The sequence below is a fragment of the Accipiter gentilis genome, chromosome 30 (genome assembly GCF_929443795.1).
Source record: "Accipiter gentilis chromosome 30, bAccGen1.1, whole genome shotgun sequence".
Classification (NCBI taxonomy): Eukaryota; Metazoa; Chordata; class Aves; order Accipitriformes; family Accipitridae; genus Astur; species Astur gentilis.
In genome coordinates this window covers 4,905,023-4,925,830 of record NC_064909.1, presented here as the reverse complement: position 1 = coordinate 4,925,830, position 20,808 = coordinate 4,905,023, and the positions used below count along the sequence as shown (strand labels likewise).

Below are 20,808 nucleotides of genomic sequence, written 5' to 3'. Positions count from 1 at the left end.
GAATACACATCTGCCACAGGAAAACAGAAATCTCCACAGAACACAAAGAATATTACTCACCTTATTAGCTTCCCAGGTGACTCTTATTAGCTTCCCAGGTGACTTTCCACTGTCAGTTCTGTGACACCTGCAACTTCAACCAGTCACTCTGCTTCTCTGTTTTCCTTCGCTCTTTATAGCTGAGGAGTCATTATCATCATCCTAAATTAATTATATATTTATTCCCGTTACCTCAGAGGCATGAAAATAATGTTTCTATTTTGTATTGTACTTTAATCTGTGAATGGGAGAAACATTATTCAAGTTTGCAACAGCAAGGTTTCCAGAATTAGCTAACACCTGAGCCAGATGGATCTCTGATCCATTTTTTGCAGGCACTGGACACTTTTCATATGGTTAGGTCTCACAGTTCTCTTTTCAAACTAGGTGTTTAGCTTGCAATATCATTATTAGTCATGCTTCTTCAGCTAATCCAAGTAGGTGGGTATTTAGTATTCCAGTTCCAGGCAATTTTGGAAGCCAGTGATCAGTTTTTAAACACTCTAACCAGCTTCTTCATAGTTACCCATTGAATCATAGCAAGGAAGAAGGAAAAAGCCAACATGCATGTTCTCCTACCTGAGGTCAGCATTCACCCTACATCCCTATGTTACACCACCTTCTAAACTTCCCTGCCAGTTTTAGCCACTTGGCATATGACCCTGATAGTTTTGGGGCTTACCCAAAAGCCCAGGTAAAAGGAAAGCCCCATCTGGAAGTTTTTTTTTCTGCTATTTCCTCTCTCACCTCAAGTGGCCAAGGGCAGAGTCTCAAAATATCTCAACATCTGTATTGTTACATAAAGTAAGATTATGGCAAGAGTAAAGCTTACTCTATAAAGTTAATTATACTTCCTGCCATTCAACACTGGTGACTGATTTAACTCTTCTCATCAGCATGAGAATAGGAGGTGAGCTCATTGGTTTATGAAACTGTGGGCATTTTCTGTATTCTTCATGAACAGACTAGTATTTGCTCCTACATCCTTAAGTCCTAGTCTACTTGCCTTCATACAATGCACTGGAAGAAGCAGAATTACCATATATCAAATACAAAGTGGCATAGGAAAGCATGACAGGGAATAGAAATGATACGTAATAAGGTTAAGTTTTTAAGGTACACTTCACTATTTTATTTTCTTTTGATTTCTTGGATTTTCCACTTTAATAAGTAATTAGATCATCTTTTAAGTGTTTGTTGCAGTCCTTCAGAAAGCTGGATAAGTATCAAACATGTTCGACCCAGAAGATCAAAGAAGGTTTAATTTCATTATTAAATTTAAATAATTAAATATTTAAAATTCTATTATTAATCTGCTAAATTTTCTTGAGAAGAGTGGTAACTTTGTCCTAAAGGCTTTCATACCTGCACTTAAAAGTTAATTTGAACTAAAGTAAGATGTGAATTTAAAGCACAAAACTTATTTCAGGATAACTCTCCATGAACAGACAAGCCATGGTCAGAAGCCAAAATGGAGTTCTACAGCTCAAAAGAAAAGCCCTATAACGAGAAGCATCTGTGAAATGAATGTCAAACATGGGGTATCACAAAGGGAGAAAAAAATGCCATGATATTTCCCTGTGAGGTGGAGCCAAGTCATAACCACCTCCCCTTCTAATAATGCATACTTTAAACTAACTGTACTTCATATTTGTAGAAAAACAATCTTGCAGTTGCTACATACATTCTATTTGTTTACAAAGAATCAGGTTTTTTATTTGAATCCAGAAAAGTACTTCGGATTTGATTCCAAATTGCCAGACAGCTGTCCGCTGAATTTTCCTCCTGAGCTGCCTGCACTAGGGTGTGCTAACACCTACAGTAATGACTAAGAAAAACAGTCCTACTGTGATTCACTGGGGGGGGAGAGGATGAAAAAGCAACAAGTCTAAATGCCACTGATGATGATGAACTATTACAGAGGTTTCTTAAAAAAGCTTAAAGACAGTCCCTGAAGTGAGGCAGGAAGACTCAAGATAACAGGCAAACACAGTTACGCTCCACATGGGGCATCTACATTGCTGACTGCACCGACTACATGACAGGGCAATCAAACAAGCCATTGCCTGGTCTGCTTCTACTGGGATATGGTCCCCCATGTCTCTTGCCTCGAGTGTTGAGGGAGCTTGGAAGAACTTTATTCATCGTCCCACAGCATGTGAGGATCAAGACTATGAAGTTGGCCACTTATCTCCTATTATATTTTCCAGATAGGCTGGCCTCAGTGGGAAAACTGCCTTTACCTCTTCCTTCTCTGTCACCTCCAGGTAACCATACTCAAAGTGAGGGCTGGTTTCTACCCTGAGGAAAGAAACTATAGCTTGCATAGATCTGTGTCCCCTTCCCAAATCCAGAAAAGTCCCATAGCTGTAGAAGAGCAAATTACAAAGCTGAAAAATTAAGAGTAACCAACTTATACCAGAGTCAGGTCAGAGCAAGCTTTTTTCCCTTCCTGTGTCTGTGTTCAGTATTGCTGTACCTTATTGCAGGTGGTCACAGTGCTTGGTGTCTCCTGGACTTATTACCCAAAGGAAGTAAACACCCAGTATCCAGTGATGTACACAAGTTATCCAGCCACCCTGTGCAGGATTTCACTGGCTTGCCAATTGGCATACTGAACTCCTACAAGCTCTGTTCTAGCAGCTCTCCTCACATCTGAGGCCAGCAAACTTCCAGGTAACATTTGCTAACACATTTTTTCTTATTTTACGTACGTTGTCGGAAAATTTGCCTTAATTTTTTAAAAAATGTTGTTGTTTGAGAAAAAGGGTTCTTAAACATCTTGCCAACAGTATTTTAGTTCCATACCAGGCAACATGATGCACTAGGCCTGGAAAGTTTGGTCTTGCCCGCATACTTAAGCTTCCAACTCCTGTTTCATTCCAGATCTGTTGGAGTATGATCTTTTCCTTCTGTGTGATAGGCTGAAACCTCAACGCTGAACCTTCAGACTAGACCCTTGATCCCCTATTCAAGGGAATCAAAACTCTTCTGCTTGCCCATCTTCCAGCTGACAGCAGGCAGCATGAAGTACCATTGCTTGAAACACGCCAATTCTCTTTGCTTCACTCAGTAATCACTAAAGCCTTGCTTCTCCACAAAACCCAGAACAGTTGCAGTGTGTTCTTCAAAAGTACTTCCTACTTTAAAAGGTAAGAGGACTTTGCAGAGCCATTATGCTGTCCAGTGAAGAAGAGCTGAAACTATTTAAATCGTAGATAAATATATCTCCCAGGTCTACTCTCCACATAGTTTGGCATCAGTTCTGTTGCCAGTTCTTTTGTTCCCACCACTTCTATTCTCTACATCTAATGCAAAGCTCCACAACACATTCAAGCTATCCTGATGGCTGTAAATAGCACACTTCTCCCAACCTGTCAGCCTGTCATTAAAATAAGGCTAGTGTAGCTTGGTAGCCATGCCAGTAATAAAGACCAACAGAGTAGCTCTTATTAGACTTCACTGTACAGAATTTTAATACGGGTATGCACAAAACATACAGCAAGGAAGTAATCATTCCTCTGGTCTCTCTCCACAAATAGGAGTTCTAAGCTGCATGCAGAATATAAGTAGACTGAGGCTTTAAAGGCCTTATTATGTTAAAGAGCAATCCAAGTCTCATTTAGAGACTGATACTCTCTTCAACCTCCCTATTCATGCAAAGATACAACCCGCTAAAAGTAAAATTCTTCATATGTGAATCCAGGTGGCATAGGCAACTGCTTGCAGAAAGAAATGTTTAATAATAGTTTAAAAGTAATTAGATGAACAGCCCCTCCCCCCCTCCCCCCATTCTATGCTTTGTAGGTCCACCATTACAGCAACAGTTTTCAGAAAAATTGCTCCAGTAATCCTACTACACTGTGACATCTTCTACAGGGCACTTAAAAAAAAGTTGTATTTAACAGTTGAAAGTTATAGAAAAGATTGTACTTTCACAGTACGATCAAATTAATGCCATTATGGCAAATTTAAATCTCATAACCTTACTACATTAGGTCACATAAATCCCTTATAAGTCCCAGACACTTTTGCTCAGAGAAGCTGGTACAGTAGATTTGCAAGGACTTTTCCTGCATAAAGCCAGTCAGGACTGCCTGAGAAAGGAGTCGCAAACGCAAATTGGAAGACTCCAGTGCTAACTGGAAAATTACAGCCAGAAAGAAAGAGAGACACACACAGGGCACATACGTACAGCAAAACAGCCCCCAACGCCAATCAGAAAGGAAAAGGTATAAGACTAGTAGGAATATCACCTGCTGCTACTACTTACAGAAGTATGACCAAAAAGGCAAACCGCCAAGGCTGTGCCCTTAGAAAACATTCTCCTTGAAGCCAGTTCCTATAACCAGTGGTCCCACTGGGGAAAAGGAACAACCTGTGTTATGCAGCAGCCTGTCAATGAATCTGAAGAGGTATACACAGGCAGATGGGGGAACTAACACTTCCCATGCATTTTTTTTTAAACCACTTAACTCAAAACACCTGTGAAAAGAAACTTTACCCAAACCCAGGGGGATACAGCTTCTGATTCGGTAACAGACTGCTACATCACATGCAGCTACACCTTTTCTCCAATCCACCAAACTAGCCATACAGTAACACTCCCATTCAGCTTAAACAGGGTGTCGTCACTCCTGAAGGATATGGAAGATGTGCATCTGTTCTGCATGGCGAGAGCCACAGCGGACTTTACCACAGCAATAACACTCGTTTCAGAGTCTTGCAGGCGCAAGGGGAGTTGAGAGTAACGCACTGTTTCTTGCTTGGTGACTCACTACCATCCAAATCACTGGTTTTCAGCTCAGAAACGTGACTGAGCTCAAAATACTCTTTACGTACTTTGAAGCCCTATTCTTCCCCAGATGACACTCCCCTTTCCTCAGATCCGTTGACAGCATTGAAGAGGAAGGACTAACGGAGCTCAATTTCACCCCCCATGCCCGGAAAGGGCATCAGTTCCCAGGCAGAGCCAGGAGACTAAGCCACCTCACAAGCCCCTTCCTGTCCCCGAGGAAGGCGGGGAGCACAGCAGACAATCCCAGCGGAGGCCCGCAGCCCCGCACCCTCCCGCCGCAGCCCCGGCCCCCCCCCCGGGGCGCTGCCACCCGCATCCCCGGTCCCGCTCACCCGCCCCCCGCCCCAGCTCTCGCACAGCGGCGCCGCCCGCCCCAGTTCAGGGAGAGAGGAGCCCCGAGCAAGCCTTTTCCCCCGGGCTGGGGGACGGCAGGGAGCAGAAACGGCGGCCTAGGAAGAAAACGGCTCGTTTGCACCTCAACGACAAGAGGAGGCCCCCCCCCCCGCTTAGCCGGCGCCCAGCACGGAGGACGCCAGGGCCAGCGCAGCCCCGCCGGCCGCTGCCCGCCCTGCCTCACCCCCGCCCTCGGCCCGGGCCTGGCGAGGGGCGGGAGGCTTCCCCAGACGTTACCCCCTGCTGCCGGCTGCCGCGTTTGAAAGGGCCGCCAGGGCAGCCATGGCAGAGCCGCCCGCCCGACGCGCCGCGGGGAGGAGCAGGAAGCGGCGGCCGCGCCGCGCCGCAGGAAGCGAGCACCGAAGGGGGGCGGGGGGCGGCGGCGGCCCCGCCCACTTCCCCCCGCCTCGTCCGCCCCGCCCCGCCCCGCCCCGCCCCGTTCCGCCCGCCAGAAATGGCGGGCTTCCCGAGCACCGCCGGTGGGGGTTGTGCAGTCCTTAGGCCGGGCGGGTTCAGTGTCGCCGTCAGCGGTGGCCGTGGGCGGGGCCCTGAAGGGAAACGAGGGGAGCGGCGGCGGCGGCGGCGGGGGGCCGCCGAGGCCGGTCGGCGGCAAGCTGCTTCGTCTGCTGGTGCCGCCTGGGGCCCTGTGGGCAGAGTGGAAACCGGCCAGCCCGCGTAAGTGTGGGTGTCTCCCCCGGGCCTTAGCAAACCTGGATGAGGGCGTCGGGCCAAGCCAGGTGTCCCCCCTCCCTGCCTCTTCAGGCGGGTGTGGGCTGCAGGGTTCCCCGGGGAGGTCCCTGTGCAGCAGCTCTGCACGCCAGGGCCCCCCCACCCCCCCCATCCTCGCGGTGCCCCAGGTGCAGCGCGGCGGTGGGGTTTGGTGGTGGCTGTCGGCTCCCCCCCTCGTGTTGTGCGCGGTGAAGGTGCGAGGGTCGTGGGGCCAGCGCCCCTGCAGTGCGAAAGGATCAGCCGCCCTTCACCTCAACCAAGGGCGAAGAGTAGAGGTGCAAAATATCCAGGTTCGGTTCTTGGTTGGTGGGAGTTTGAAGGGTGTTAGAAACGTTTCTACTGCTTTTGCGAGCCAAAAAAAACCCCCACTGTAAAGTGGGGTTAGTTGTTTTTCGCAGGGGTGTCGGGAAGCAGAAATCACAGTGGGAAGCTGAGATGCTGTATCAGAGGTGACCACAGAAGACATAGATATGACTACATGCCCTTTCTCTCAGCCCGCTGAGTAGATAAGAGCATGTAGATCCAAATATACGTAGGATGTTTGTGTTCCTTTACCCGAGCAGACTAGAACTTGAATTACTTTGCCTTATAACTACAAACATTTGCGCTCCAGTGCTGGAAAAAAGTGTCCAGGTGTCAGTCACCCATCTTAAAGTTTCATGTAAAGTTATGCTTCCCTGCAATCTCTGCATCTATTCCTTTTTCATCTATACCTACTAAGTTAACGCTTGGCAAGGATCCTGTGAAGTCCATCTCCTGCATAAAGCTTAATGGGTGCTGGTTTCTGGAGCCATTACTAGAAGAGTGGAGCAAGTAGGCTGTTACATTAAAGCCGCCTTTTGAGCTTCCATTACCCTAAAAGGTATTCTGCTTTGTATCATAAATATTTGTAACTTGTGGTCATAACTACTAGCCAGCTGTCCTCCAGCCTTGGAACAGCAACATCTTAAATGTAACTAAGGTGTAATAAGCTTAAATAATTCATAATATTTCATCTTGACTTTATAATAAATGTGTGTTTAATGGTCTGGAATGACTTTAAACACAATCATGTTCAATGTAGTGTCTCTCTTTCCATGAGGTTTACCTGACCTCTATAGCTTTCAGGGGCCTGGAGAGAGAGATGCACATACTTGTCTTTATGCATGGGTTTGTATCTCTGGTGCCAAATCTTCAGCTGATATAAACTGTCACAGCTCTGTTGATTTAAATAGGGCCTGTGATTTATGCAAGTTGAGGATTTGACTCGCAGACCTCAATAGGACTGTTCACATATTTAAAGGTAATCGAGTGTGTAAGTGTTTGCAGGCTCGGAGCTGATTCACTTGGAATTTTGTCCTAGTAAGAGCTGAGCAAAGGATAGTTTAGTCTAATACTAGGGAAGTATCCATTGCTAAGACTGAGCTGTTGTAATTTAAGCAGCTAATGTCATGCATATGAAATCATGTTAGAACCTCAGACAGTTTTTCAGCTGAAACATTGCCATTTATAATAGGTAAGGTTCTGATTTTTTCTATTTCAGATCAGATGCTACTCTTATGCCATTGTGAAAACAACCTTTAAATATAGGAACTCAGTGCACTCTATAACTAAGGACAAAAGATTGTGACTATAAATAGCTTTAAAATCATATTTAAATACTTGGTTGATTATATTTTATAATACTTACAGTGAAACTTTGTGCAGAATATAAAAATACTGCCTGTGTCATCTGACTCCTTTGATGCACTGCGTTAAAATTTCTATGTCTAAGTATGTATCATGGAGTCGACTTTATTTTTCTTCTATTAATAGTTTGAAATTAGATCACTGTTCTTGTAAGGATGGGCTAAGCCCATACTATACAAGTGATTTTAAAGAAATTACCTATATAAAAAAAATTTTTTTTCATGCTTGCCTACAGTGACACCATTCCTTATCTATAATCAGTAATTTTACTGTCTGTTCTGGCATATGTATTGTATGCTGGCAGGTTTTTTTACATTTGTTTATAGTGACCCCTGCTGCAAAAGATTAAGGCTGACATTTCTCTAAACCTTTAAAAAGGCATTTACCCAATTATTTCAGAGTTCAGTTCAAAAGAACCAACCAGTTGTAAATTCAAATAAAGTATATAAAATTTGAAACTCCCTAATTTGGATCATTTTCAGTAAAATTAGTCTAATCGTACAAGTTTTTTTTCCTCTTACATGTGTAGGATTTACTTTCTAATACAATGCAATATGGTTACAAAGTGAAATAGCTTTTCATGTCCCAGATGTAATGCTTGTTCTTTGTGTTATTGTTCTTTGATAAGGGCTAGACTTGACACCAATAAATCATTGTCTGAACTGCTGCATGTTAATGTTTTTAGAGCTCCACTCAGGAAAGAACATGCTTATGTTTATCTGTATTCAGGATAACAAAATAGTAAAAAAGCAGATTAAAGAATAGGACTAAATGTAAATACAGATTACCCCTCTGGTTTCAGAAGGACTTAAGTGTCAGCCTATTCCAGTATTGCCCTGAATAGAACGCTTTCTCAAGCTCAGGCTTAAAAATTCTTCAGCACAGTATATGTGTATGTGCTCTTTTACAAGCAAAAGATCCGCTTATGCTCCGTGCTGGCCAAAAGCTGTGTAACCATAGCTAGTGCAGCACTTCACTTCTTACCTTGAACTAATGGGCCCTGCTAACAGAGAGTGCATGAGCTGCAGCTTTATGCTGTTATGGCTTCCTAGCAGTCTGCAGGCTGGACAAAATAAGTGTATGCTTGCAAAAGATGCTCCAGGTATAACCACAGTAAAATCTCTCGTATATATATTAGTATATATATTAGTATAAATGTTATCATACATATATATGCCTGATACGTGTTTTTTAAAGAGTATTATTTAGGCTGCAAAGCCAAGCAAAAAGCCACGCTTGGAGTTCGTTGTGTAATATTTATACTGCCCTTTGTGCAAATATTTACTGATGAATGGAGGCATCACATGGAAAATTGTGAGATTAGCATAGTGAAATAACCACAAGGAGGCAGAATTAAAATCTGACGAGTAACCTGAATTGTCCCTTCTCCCCCCCCACCCCGAGTCCTTCATGTTGCATTCCAGCAGCATTCTCATATGGCTGAGTGTCATTTCCTAAGTCTGATAGAAAGGTAAAAGCTAAACTGAGTGCAGTTGTCCTATATCCTGTATTACCATTGGGCATTGGGTCCTGTATCTTTTCCATAGTAGCCATAGTTCAACATAAAACCAGTCAAATCTGTCATTTTAGTGTAGGATGATGGATTATGGGTCCTAACAGTGATCAGTGGGAACAAACTCTGCATAGCTGCACTTCTTTCTTTTTTTCTAGGAGCTGGAAAATTGATGCCACCTGAAATGTCAGGAAGGGAGGTGAGCCAGTGGGGCAATCTGCTGGGTCTTCCTGTCTCCCCCTTAACAACTGGAGGAAATCCAGTCCTTCGCAGTGTTCCCAAAAATTTGCTGTTTGGGGCAGATGCTGGATTACTTATGGTATGAGAGTGCAACCTGGTTCTTGGCTGTGTTGCAGGAACATGCTGAGAGTCGTATGGTCTCTACTCGGGCTTCATAAAGAATGTAATCCATACTCCTGTTTCCTACCTCAGTGCTTTGGCAGCTCGTGAGTTAGCTGCTTCTGCAGCCATTACTGCTGCTTTGGTGATGGTGTGAGCTGAACCATGAGATGTTCATGTGTTTTGTTATCATCTTGGCAGACTGACAAAGGTTTCCTTAGGAGTGCGACTGGGAGAAGAGAATCAGTGATTTTTAACAGTCCATTTCTCAACAAAAGGTGACAATGTGTAATGACATAAAGGTATATGCACATAGAGGAGGCCAGAAAGACAGAACTCTGCTGGTGCCCTTAGCTTGTCAGACACCGGAAGGCCCTAGTCCAGAAGTAAGATAACTGCATGAACCTAAGCTAATGAGCACTGCTGAGAGGCAGGGTATGTTAGTTTGGGCATGGTGCCACATTAATATGACTCTACATCTTCCAGATGGAAGGTAGCTTATGTCTAGGCAGCCCAGAGCATGAGCAGAGCTTGCTTGTATGTGTCTGCACATGTCTGCGTGGCCTTGCAGAAGAAAAAGCAGTCATTTCCCAATTAATTAGAAAAGGTCTTTGAAAACAATGCAGACATAAGAGCATCTGCCAAAAAAAAGCCCTGCTTCAAAACCTCCTCAATTTCTTTTTGTCTACAGCGCCTAGAAGAACATGGCCAGTGTTGAGTCTACTGTCCGTCTTGCCAATATACTCTAAAAGTGCTTTTGTAATACCCATCTGTTTTTGTTTTCTTCTGTTTCTTCCTGCCTTATATTTATACTGAAAGGTCTCTGAGAAAGAGACCATCTCACTGCCTTTGTTTGTATGAAAGTAGAGTGTGATGGAATCCTCATCTGTGCCTCTGACTCCTAAACACTGTTGTGTGCCCAGCAGTGATATGGGTGACCTGTATTAAGTAACTCACTGTTTGATTTGGGACTGATAGAAATGTCAATCAGCAGAAGCAGAGATCTGTCAGTAAATAGTTTGCACTGTATTCGTATTTTCTACTTGTCAGCTGGACAAAGCATCCATATTTTTATTTTGTGTGGACGTGAGCACTTGTAAATGGAGGGTCCATGTCACTGTTACTTTCACCACTACTGCAACCTTATCACTTTAGTCTGTTAGTTAGACCATACCTTTAGCCTGTGCCCTGCCTATCTAGAATACCAATGTGACCCCCATTGTTTGAATGCACCACAGTCTTTACAGTATTTATTGTGATGCCTTCTCAAAATGAGGGTCCTCTATGCTCAGATCCTAAGTTTCACTTTGAAGAATACACTGCAACCAACTTTCTTAGTCCAACACCTACCAAATGTACTGGCTATTGATGTGTAATTGCTCTGTACATGTTTACAGCAGCTCTTCTTTGTGTGTAGATGATGCAGGGTGCATGGTCCATATGATGTAGAGTCCCTATGCACATACAGGATGAAATACCTATTGTCAGAGTATGTTTGAAGAACTTCTGAATTGCTCCGGAAAGCACTGGTATTTATTCTCGCAGCCTTGTTTCCCTGTTGTGAAGGACAAAAGCACAGACAAATTATGTGCCTTGTGCAAAGGTAGAGAACCGTATCCTGCATCTTAAAAATCCATTGGTATTCCATACGTGATCTGTTAACAGTGCAGCTGCAGAAAGGAAGATAGTGTGGCTCTTCTTCCAGTTGATCCAGCAACTGTTTTGCAGAATTACTCCTGAAACTCCATTATGTGTTAATATGTCTCTGTACATAAGGGAATGGAAAAAGAACTAAGTCTTGGAAGGCAGGTAAGGGATACTAAAGCATGTTTAGACCAACCTGTAGACTATTGTTCCCAGGTTACTGCATGCACCTATTTCAAAAGAGGAGGTCTCTTCAGAATCAGAAGCAAACAGTAGCTTAGGGATTGCTAGAGGGAAATTCTACTTCTGTAGAGGTCAGTTCTGATTTCTATAAATAAGCATGCTCAAGATTATAGTAAACTTTTTTCTAGGCTGCAACAGTTTTTTGGAAAAAGTCACATTTGGGAGAATCAGAACTAAAGTACTTCACTCGAAGTTAGTCCATTGAACTAGCAAAACCCATTATTCCTGCACTATTATCCATAAAAAAGCATTTATCCTCTATATTCTATCCCATATATACATAAATATATATATTTGCCTATCAGTTCTCTGCATGTGGGACTAGGGCACCTTAGAGGCAAATCAGTCTCCCATTTCCTCTTCTGACTCTGCAGAAGCATCCGGGTCAGGACCTTCAATAGCCACGAGGCTGCGTGTCTTGTTACAGAAGGACTGAATCCATCACTTCAGAAAACAGGAGATGATAATTGGCAAGTGGAGCTGCCTCCAAATGTCTCCATTATTCCCGTCTGTTTGAATAGCAGCTTAAGTGCTTATAAATTGATCAGATGCTTTCAGCAAGCTATGAAAAGGGCTTTGGTCTAGGGAATATTAATCTGAATCTCAGACTCGGTTTCCTCCTCTGCTACAGATGTCCTGTGTGACCTTTGAGTGACTCTTTCTGTGTTCCTCATTGTTAAAATGGGCTACTGGTAACATTTCCTGAAATGGTGTGTGAGGATAATAATAACTATGATATGCTCAGGTATTAGCCCATAAAGGGGCTGCATAAGAATCTTATATTTTACAGGAAAATTCCTGCCAGAAAAATTTTGACCAGTTCCAGTCAGTGCATGGACGGTAACAGTATCTGATGTTTACCATGTTCCCTGCCTGTTAGTTACTGGCACAACAGTTTGTACAGGCATACCTAAACAGTTCTAACCAAGCAGTCTGTGGGTAATTTTGAAACAAGAAAGTTTGTATATAGTCAAAACAGAGTCATAGTACTAGATATCCTGATACAAATTATCATTTAGAGAACTTCTTTATTTCTCAGTCATCATTTCCTCTCTTCTCCCATCTTCGAAAGCAGGCTGATGCTTTAAAATCCACAAAAGGGTTTTTATGTGTGTGACCAAATCCATACAACTGTAAAGATGAAAATAAGAGTCACATAAGGCCTTTCTCACTGGCCTGAAATTCCACTGTCTTCAGCAGAGCTGCGGCTGGGAGAACCGAGAAAGAAGCAGCTCTTGGCTGCAGGGAGAGACATGTCTTCCCTTTAGATCCAGCCCCTCTGGAACCGATGACTGCCACCAACAGCTACCGCTGGAAGATCCTGCTAGACCATGGCATGGCATTCCCCAGGTGAAGTTAAAGCTTGCTTTCTGGTTGTGATTGTAAGGCGTGTCAGTATTTTTACTAGTATGGCAGCCTGCAGTTTTGTTAAAGATACTTTGAAAATGGCTCTGTTAACAATCCTAGTGGCCATTCTTTTAAATAACTACCATCAGTCTTGCAGACTCAGTCACAGTATCTGTTCAGTTCGAAGTGTGCACAGTATTTTTTAACCAGGCCAACATTTTGGAAGTAACATAAACATATGTAATGCCTCATCTTTGCTAAATTTAAAGCAATGTTGTTAGGTTCATGAAACAGTGATCCAGCGACCTCAACTTTAATAGTACTAGCAGTACTAGAAAATGGCCGGTTTGGTTGGTTGAATTTGTCTCGATTATCCTGCAGCATTGCGGGTCATTCATTCTCTGATAATAAGTTCCAAAAATTCCAGTGAATGGAGAATGTTGACACATAAAACTTGGTTGCTATTTCTGTAAAATAACTATTACAGTAACTAACTATATATAGCCAGAAGTAATTGCTTCTGTAAATAAAATACCAGTGAACACATTACAAGATTAAAGAGAAACTTTGAGCTTCCGTCACAGCTATTTGCTGACTCCCACCCATATACACCCGATGACTTTGCAGTCATAGCTCTGCAATGCCACGGGATTTAATTTAGGATATGCGTGGCATATTACACTTCCTCACATTCCCACATGAAGTGTTCTTCCATTAGCTGCTTAGTTCTCATTTTAGCTGGCCACTTCACCTTTCATTGGTGAAGAAAAGTACAGTCATTTCATCAAATATACTGCAATGCAATTATTTGTTAGTCTTACTTTATAGTTAGGATTTATAAATGCATAATAAAGGTTTTAGGTGGCCATGGGGATTTGGATATATTATTTAGACAATATTATTTTGAAACTCCCACTCTTTAAACAAATTCTCTTTAAAATGGCAGTTACGTGTAGTAGAAGTGAGATAAATTGCTGGAAGATCAGATCAGAAGTGGTTTATCTTAATAAACGTGTGACCAATCTTTGAGAGGGAAGGTGGTATTAAATAGCTTGAATACCATGCTGCTGGAGGAAAAGACACTGGTTAAATACCTTTGAAGGTAGATTTACAGTGATCTCTACCATTCAGTGAAGGAGAAGAGTTATTGCCCATAAGCTGTGGGGTTTTTGCTTACCACTGCTGGTAAAACTAGAAAGCCTGCTCACGCTTTATACCTTTTATTGGTAGGGATTTAACAATTTCACAAGTGAGAAGTGTAGAGGGCACCTACATAAGGGTTTGAAAGTCCCTTATTTTTTTTCCTAGTCTGTCATTATTTAGACAAAGCTGGTTTTGCATGTGGACCTTTCGGAAAGAATAGAAGTCTATTCCTACAAAATACCTTTTTCTTATTCAGTCCTTATTGTTTCTATTAATATTATCATAAGATCTGGGAGCTGCTGTGATGGAGCAGAATCCTACCAAGATGTAGGTAGAAGAAAAGCAGACCAGCATTGTGTGTATTTGTAGGTGTGGCAGTAAAGGAGAGTTTTGATTCTGAAGCCCAATGGGCAGATGTCTCCAGGGTACTCCTAGGCATAAGGGCAGCATAGGAAAACCACCTCTGTATTTGAATTAAAACATAAGAAAGGAGTTCTGCCTGCTTCTTAGAGTCAGAGATCAGACCAGGCTGTTGACATCTTGTTAGGAAGGAGCTATTGTAGGCAGAGCGGGGATGGGCTACGTAGGAACCTGAAAATCAACAGCATGAGTTTATGCAAACAAGAATAAATGAGAGCAACCAGTATGTTGTTTTAGACAAAAACCTACACAAATTCTTACAACATTCTGAATGAACAAGAGCAGTGCAGGAATACATCTGTCATAACCAAAAAAGCAAGCTGATGCTTCATTGTGTCTTGGACAGGCTGTGATTGAAGATTTCATCGCCGAAAAAATCAGCAAGACAAACTTTGAATATAATTCAGAGTAGAAGATAACGCCTATGTTATTAGACCTGACAGCAATGTGACAAGAAAGCAGATAACAAGAAAGATTCTCTATGGGCAACAAAATCGTATAAACTTGTTTGTTTTGTCTCTTTGTATTTGAATGTTTGCAACAATTCAACATCAGCTCCTCCAAAAATGCAGATATTTGTGTTCTCAACTTGTTGTCAAACAAAATGACATCAAGCAGCAACCCATACTTCAGCAGTGTTGCTTCTGTAACAACAGTAATTAATGCTGTTGATGGGCAATAACCCAGTGTCACAACAGCATCCCAGTCGTAAATAGACATGATACCAAAGAGTACTCCCATTACTCCCCCTTTGCGTACCTAGATAGATCTTTTCTGCCCAGTTTAAGAAACACTTCTCCATAAAGTGCTTTTGTAAAAAAAAAAGCCAACTGGAAGGTTGAAAGAGAAACACAGAGATGCAGGTCCCAGTGCTTGGCCCATTAAAGGAGGTACTGAGTAAGTTTCCTGTAGAGTTTGGAAGGGCCTTCTATAGAATTAAATAAATTTTGGTTTGCCCTCCTAAGAGAGCTTTGGGAAGCTGTCTTGTAAAGCAGAAGGATATGGGCAGGTATGTCAAACAGCTGTTTGAAGGACAAATCTAGAAAACATTCCTGTCCAGGACAATTCCCAGGAACATGTTTAACTTTAATCATGCAGTGTAAATCAATACTGTACTTCCCACCTCTTGAGGATGGAGTTTTTGTGCCTTTCCATTGCAGTGATTGCACCCTTCCAGTGCAGTAACTCGCTGCTACTTTGTCTCCCTTATCTTCAGCTAAAGCTCCCTGAATTCGCTTATGTCAAATGGAGAGCCAGTTCAGACAACTGTATAAGCACAACATGTCCTTTTTTATTCTGAAGCACTTTGCTGAAGTTACAGATGTCTTTTTAACCTGAACATATGCTTCACTACATAGCTTCACGGTTTCAGAACAGCTATGGTACAACTACAGGCTGTCTCCTGAGGTAAATAAGCACCCACCTGCTAAGCTAGAAAAAAAAGAAGAAAACCATTCACATTTTGTCTACATGGTGATGCACTGTCCTTATGGAAAAAGGTGAGTAGCAATGTGTCACAGCTTGCCAACTTCAAATACATTTCTGAACACTGTGTCGCATCAGTAGACTTGAATTTCCGAAGTAAGGAGTATTAAGTTTCAGTGAAAGACTTGAACTGTTCTATTAATGACCTAATGGATGAAGTAGGATTCAGTGGTTTTTCCGCAAACAATCCCAGACTTGAAATATTTGAACTCCGTCTCATCTCTGCTTGTCTGTTTTCCTCGTAGATATTCACATGGATCTAATCATCGGATAAATTTCTGAATCAGCAGAAGACATCTGAAATCTTTCCAAAAATACAAAATAGAGGTCATTAAAATTAGGTATTTGAATCCATTATATCTCAGAACAGTTCCGTAGCATTAAAAGGTGCTAAGTACAACGGGAGCTTTGCCTCATGATCTTGTCATCATCCCTGGACACCAGAAGTTGAATATTTAGATATCTCAGTGCATTTGAAATTGTTAGTTTCTGTCCTTTTAGAGTGAGAAGAAAAAGAAACCTAGACAAAGTTTTCTTGAGGAGTATGTCTGATTTAAAACTCATAACTTTAAAATAATTATACTAATTTTTTCAGGCTTGGCATTTCTTAGATCACAACAAAATTTAGAAAAAACACCTCAAAACAAACTAGGTGTGATGTTTCTGTCCTCTGCCATTATTGAAATATTCAGGCATAAAATATAATACTGAAACATCTGAAAAAGGTTATGTAATTAATCCACACATAACTTAGAAATGTTTGGAATTATACTACTCAAATTTTTATATAAAAAATATTAGGCAAAACTAGAAAAGTTTCAGTCCAAAAGAAGTATTTTGTAAAGTTATGAGTATATCAGCACAGACTTGGAAAAATGTATTAGAATTGTAGATTAAATTCTACTTTGATTATACTGGATAATAGCTGTTTCTGTGATAATAAATACTTACTAATTATAAAAGCACATTACAGTTTTTAACCTGATTGCTATCCCCCATTTCCTTCCTCTCCCCCTTATGACTCCTTCGTGCAGATCGCAGCTTTCTGTATTTTGGAGCAAGCTACTCCCATATGTTGGAGGAAGAGGTACATAAAGGAACTGGTCCTTTAATTTATAAATATGTGTTTATCCTAATAAATAAAGTGCCAACATTTCTCCCCAGGCTAAATCTAGTGTAAAAAATTCAAATACAAACTGGAACATAAGAGCACAAACCAGAAATCTCATTATTTTGAAAGGGATACGAAGATACGTTAATGTCAGTATAAACAAAGAGATTAAAACAAATAAATGAGGGAAAACAAAAGTGAAGCAATGATGTACTACATGATGTGAATAAATATATACTTTTAATTATTTATTTTGTGAAGAATGAAATGGTCTGGGGACTGTGGTACCTACAAGAACAGTAGAGTAATTAAAAAGCAGAAATGTTAGTATTTTCTCTATGCTACTTTTTTAAGTATCACATCTAGATCTTTAGAAGCAGTGAATTTCTTCCACTTCCCCTAAGGATGGGTGAAGGATACTGGATTCCCCAGACTCAGACAGAATGTTAAAACTGTGGATATTGAGGATCTCCCAAGGGACTCCTTCAGTTATATTAGTATTAGAGATGGGAAGCATTTTTCATGAACAGCACTTCAGAAAAATGCCATGCTTTTATAGTTATGACATACATTTTCATCAAATTATTTTGACAGTTATGGTCAGAACAAAAAAATAAATACACAATTGTCTTATTAATACTTAATCTTTTTTTTTTTTCCCCAAAGAAACATTGTAACTAATCTAATTTAAACATTTTAATTAACATTCAGACTACCTGGAAAAAAACATTCGTATTAACTTGTCCTGTCTTGGATTTATTAAGAGTCAACAGCCCTACATTTGATTCCTTTGGATCAGTGTGGTGGGCTGCTATAGGGAGAATTAACTCCAGCCAGACCCAATATAATCAGTTACCTATTTGACTTTACAAGAGCAGCATTAGGGCAAGTATACCGCTATTAGTTCATTTAAATTCTGATAACAAGAAGTAACTGACATAATTGTATGAGATTTAGATGAAGGCAGTCAACTCTCACACCTATTTTTTTGGAGTGTCTGCTTTCCTTAAAAAAACCCAAACAAACCACAAAACCAACCAAACAAACTTTTTTTCATATGAAAACTTTAAATTCCATGATGGATTATTTTCAGGTGAGAGCTAGATTGGTTTCAGATACTGGACATTTGTAGTCTATGGTATACCTTTTTTCTTTTTGCCCCAAAATGCTTGATATGTCCAAAAGCAGAAATATTTATGGTAGAGAGCAAAAGGATGTCTTTTAGAAGTTATCTGCTAAACATAGATAAATCTAGACTTATTTTTGAATGTATTTAGATAAAATTAAAACAAAACAAAACCCCTGTTGTATTCTTTGGTTTTCATAAGGAAGTAAACCTGTTTTCTAGTTTGATCAAATACGATTTTTCTTTGCCTTTATAGAACAGCTATCATATCCTAAAATGAAAGTATGAAAGTCAAGAGGGTGCTTTGAGGATAGACATGTCAAAGTTTTGTAGATAGCTGTAAGGTTACAGAGGTATCATTACTAATTAAGTAGCACTAACTCGGACATGCAGTGCTTTGCTTGGGCTCAGAAGTTCCCTGTTACCTGTATGTAATGGGAATGGATCATGCCCTGTCTTGCTGCAAGTGTTCTGCTTTGCAGGATCACATCTTTTGCTTTCTGCCTCTCTGTGTTAGAGGAAACAAGGGGATTACAATGAAGGAAGAAATTTGTTGTGTTATTGAGAGCTTCTACAGCCCAGTACAGAAAAGACTAAGAAAAAGAGGTGAAGCTTTTAGCTAGATAGACAGTGAGGTGGGTATGTTTCGGCCATGTAAATGCAGAAGAAAAATGGAGTATGACAAACTTAGAACCACACCCACAAATGTAAAAAGGAGAAAGAAAAGTAAAATAAACTGTGGAGGAGTAACTGCAACCTGCTAATCCTTTGTGTCTTTATTCTGTTTGTGAACTCTAAAGTCATGAGTAGTTTAGTGGTCAACTGTTTTCTATTCTGTGTTTGCCAATAGAGGCCCATTAGGCATGAGCATGTGGGAAAAGACATCTCTGTCAGTCCATACCTCAAACTTTTCTTCCAGCCTTGACTCCCTTCCTTCCCTTATGAGAAGTATGTTAGAGCAAAAACCATTGCTGGACTGTCCGTGTGTTAAAAAAGTTGAAACTGCCACCTACGCTAGGAAATGAAGCTTGGCTTTGACAACTTTAAAGACGTAAATATTATGTACTTGTGTAGCTAGGTACTACATTTCAGTTCTCCAAAGACACGTGCAGGAATAAGTCTATTGAAGAGTCCTGAATCCTGACGTTTCCAGATTGTATAGTGTTATGCATATACAAATAGACCTTTTTAGGCTTTGGCCATCATTGTAACTGGTTAATGAAGCCAGATAGAAAACACAGCTCAGCATGTCCTACATGGCCTGAGTGGCAATACTGCAAATACTGTAAATCATTACATCGCTTCTTTATTCTGCCTTAGTTTCTCAATTTTAAAAAGTTTGAGTTCTTGGAAGACTACAGTGGGAAAAGGCTGGAGGAAGACTGTGGGAATCATGAGATACAGGTTTTATTAATGACTCTGTTAATGACTTCATATGTGACTTTAAGCAGGTGATTAGGACTAAATTCTCAAAATTGTCCACTTGAGATATCTAAAATATCTCTAGTCAGGTATTTTACAATTAAAGCCCTCAAAATTCAGAGGCACTTCCAAAATGTAGCCCTTTAATCATTCTATTTCTGACTCCTCTGCTCTGTAAAGTGGTGATAATACCTACTTTTGAAAAGCCTGTTCATTTTACATGTTCTTTTTACATTTAATTCATACTACTGAACTGATGCACAATTTAAAATCATTTAAAAAAATCAGCAGAAGCTGGTAATGATAGTTACACCTTCGTTACACTTATTATTCCCCTGCAGCTTATCAACTGTGGAGTGAGTTTGCCTTGGAGTGTCACACGTAATAGTGACAGATGCTCCAAACCTTGTGCAGGGTGCTGGGTAAGGCGGCAGCATGAAGCCCAGCAATGCTTCAGTAAAGTGCATACACCCTGCCACTACTCTCAGGAACCTTACTACATGCAGCGATGGCTAGGCACACAAATATCAAGTTGCCCTGACTCAGAGCTTCCCCTGTTTTTTAAATTTCTTCTGGTGTACTCACACTAAATACTTCAGCAGAACAGTAGGTATTTCTAGCCTGTTCTTCTGGGAGGAATATGCTGTATCCTGCCATGTGTTGTCTGGCTTGCCCTCCTGTAGTGTATGAGGAAGTGGAGAGTCAATTCTCTTTCCTGGAGGCAAACACACTCAGATTTCCTCAAAGAGTTTCTTTTGGGGAAGTCCACCTCCAATGGGGAACAGTTTCCAGCAGCAATAATACTGTGGTACTCTATGGAGAGCAATAAAAAGAGCAAAAGCCAACAGGAGCATGGATAAATGACAACCGATCTCAAAATGCATTGGGTGTCCAGCTTCAGGGGGCTGTTACAACCCTTTCCCATGATGAATTGCATTTAGCACTAGCCTATGCTTGCTCCTTGCCTGAAATTGCTTAGCTGGTAGAGAAGAAAGGAATGAAGAGGATCTGTCCTTTTGCCTACTTAATCCGCATGGTTGGTTTGGGTTTGGTTTTGTTTGGGTTTTTTTGGGTTTGGTTTTTTTTTATATGATACAAAATCATTCATTCAAGCAGCATATATACTGTGAGTTTTTGTTGTCTTTTTTTTCTGTGTGCTCAAGAAAGCAACAGCCTGGAAAGGCAAGACTGAAGTTCAAGTTCCTGTCCTCTTCTGGTTCTGATGCAGAGAGTGAGCTGTACCTTTAGAAAAACACTTCTTCCAGGGCTCACCCTGTATGCATGGAGAGGCCGTTCTAGAGCAGGGGGTTCTCTCGCAGCCTGATACATTCCTGAATGGTCTCTTTGTCACTCTGCCCCAAAATTACTCATAGCAAGGGCAATCTAAT

At 41.2% G+C, this 20,808-nt stretch overlaps 1 protein-coding gene and 1 long non-coding RNA gene across 7 annotated transcripts in view; one reads left to right on the top strand and one right to left on the bottom strand.

The window, feature by feature from the left end:
* SRBD1 (S1 RNA binding domain 1) overlaps positions 1-5,566 on the bottom strand; it is a 134,682-nt gene extending 129,116 nt beyond the window's left edge. The window contains exons 1-2 of one of the 5 annotated variants that reach the window (XM_049833474.1): positions 5,468-5,566; positions 61-201 (exon numbers count right to left, since the gene is read on the bottom strand). The gene's annotated coding sequence lies outside the window, so the exon portion shown is untranslated. Of the gene's footprint in view, positions 1-60; positions 3,783-4,312; positions 5,107-5,414 lie in introns of those variants that run through there. The other 4 variants (XM_049833473.1, XM_049833476.1, XM_049833472.1 and 1 more) reach the window with 4 other exon arrangements.
* Positions 5,567-5,817: 251 nt separating this feature from the next.
* On the top strand, positions 5,818-16,626 carry LOC126052593 (uncharacterized). 2 transcript variants are annotated; one of them, XR_007510096.1, is made up of 4 exons: positions 5,818-5,905; positions 12,567-12,716; positions 14,623-15,775; positions 16,007-16,626. It is a non-coding gene; the product is annotated as an uncharacterized LOC126052593 (long non-coding RNA). The 2 variants fall into 2 exon arrangements; XR_007510095.1 differs by having other exon boundaries at positions 14,623-16,626.
* Positions 16,627-20,808: the final 4,182 nt, after the last annotated feature.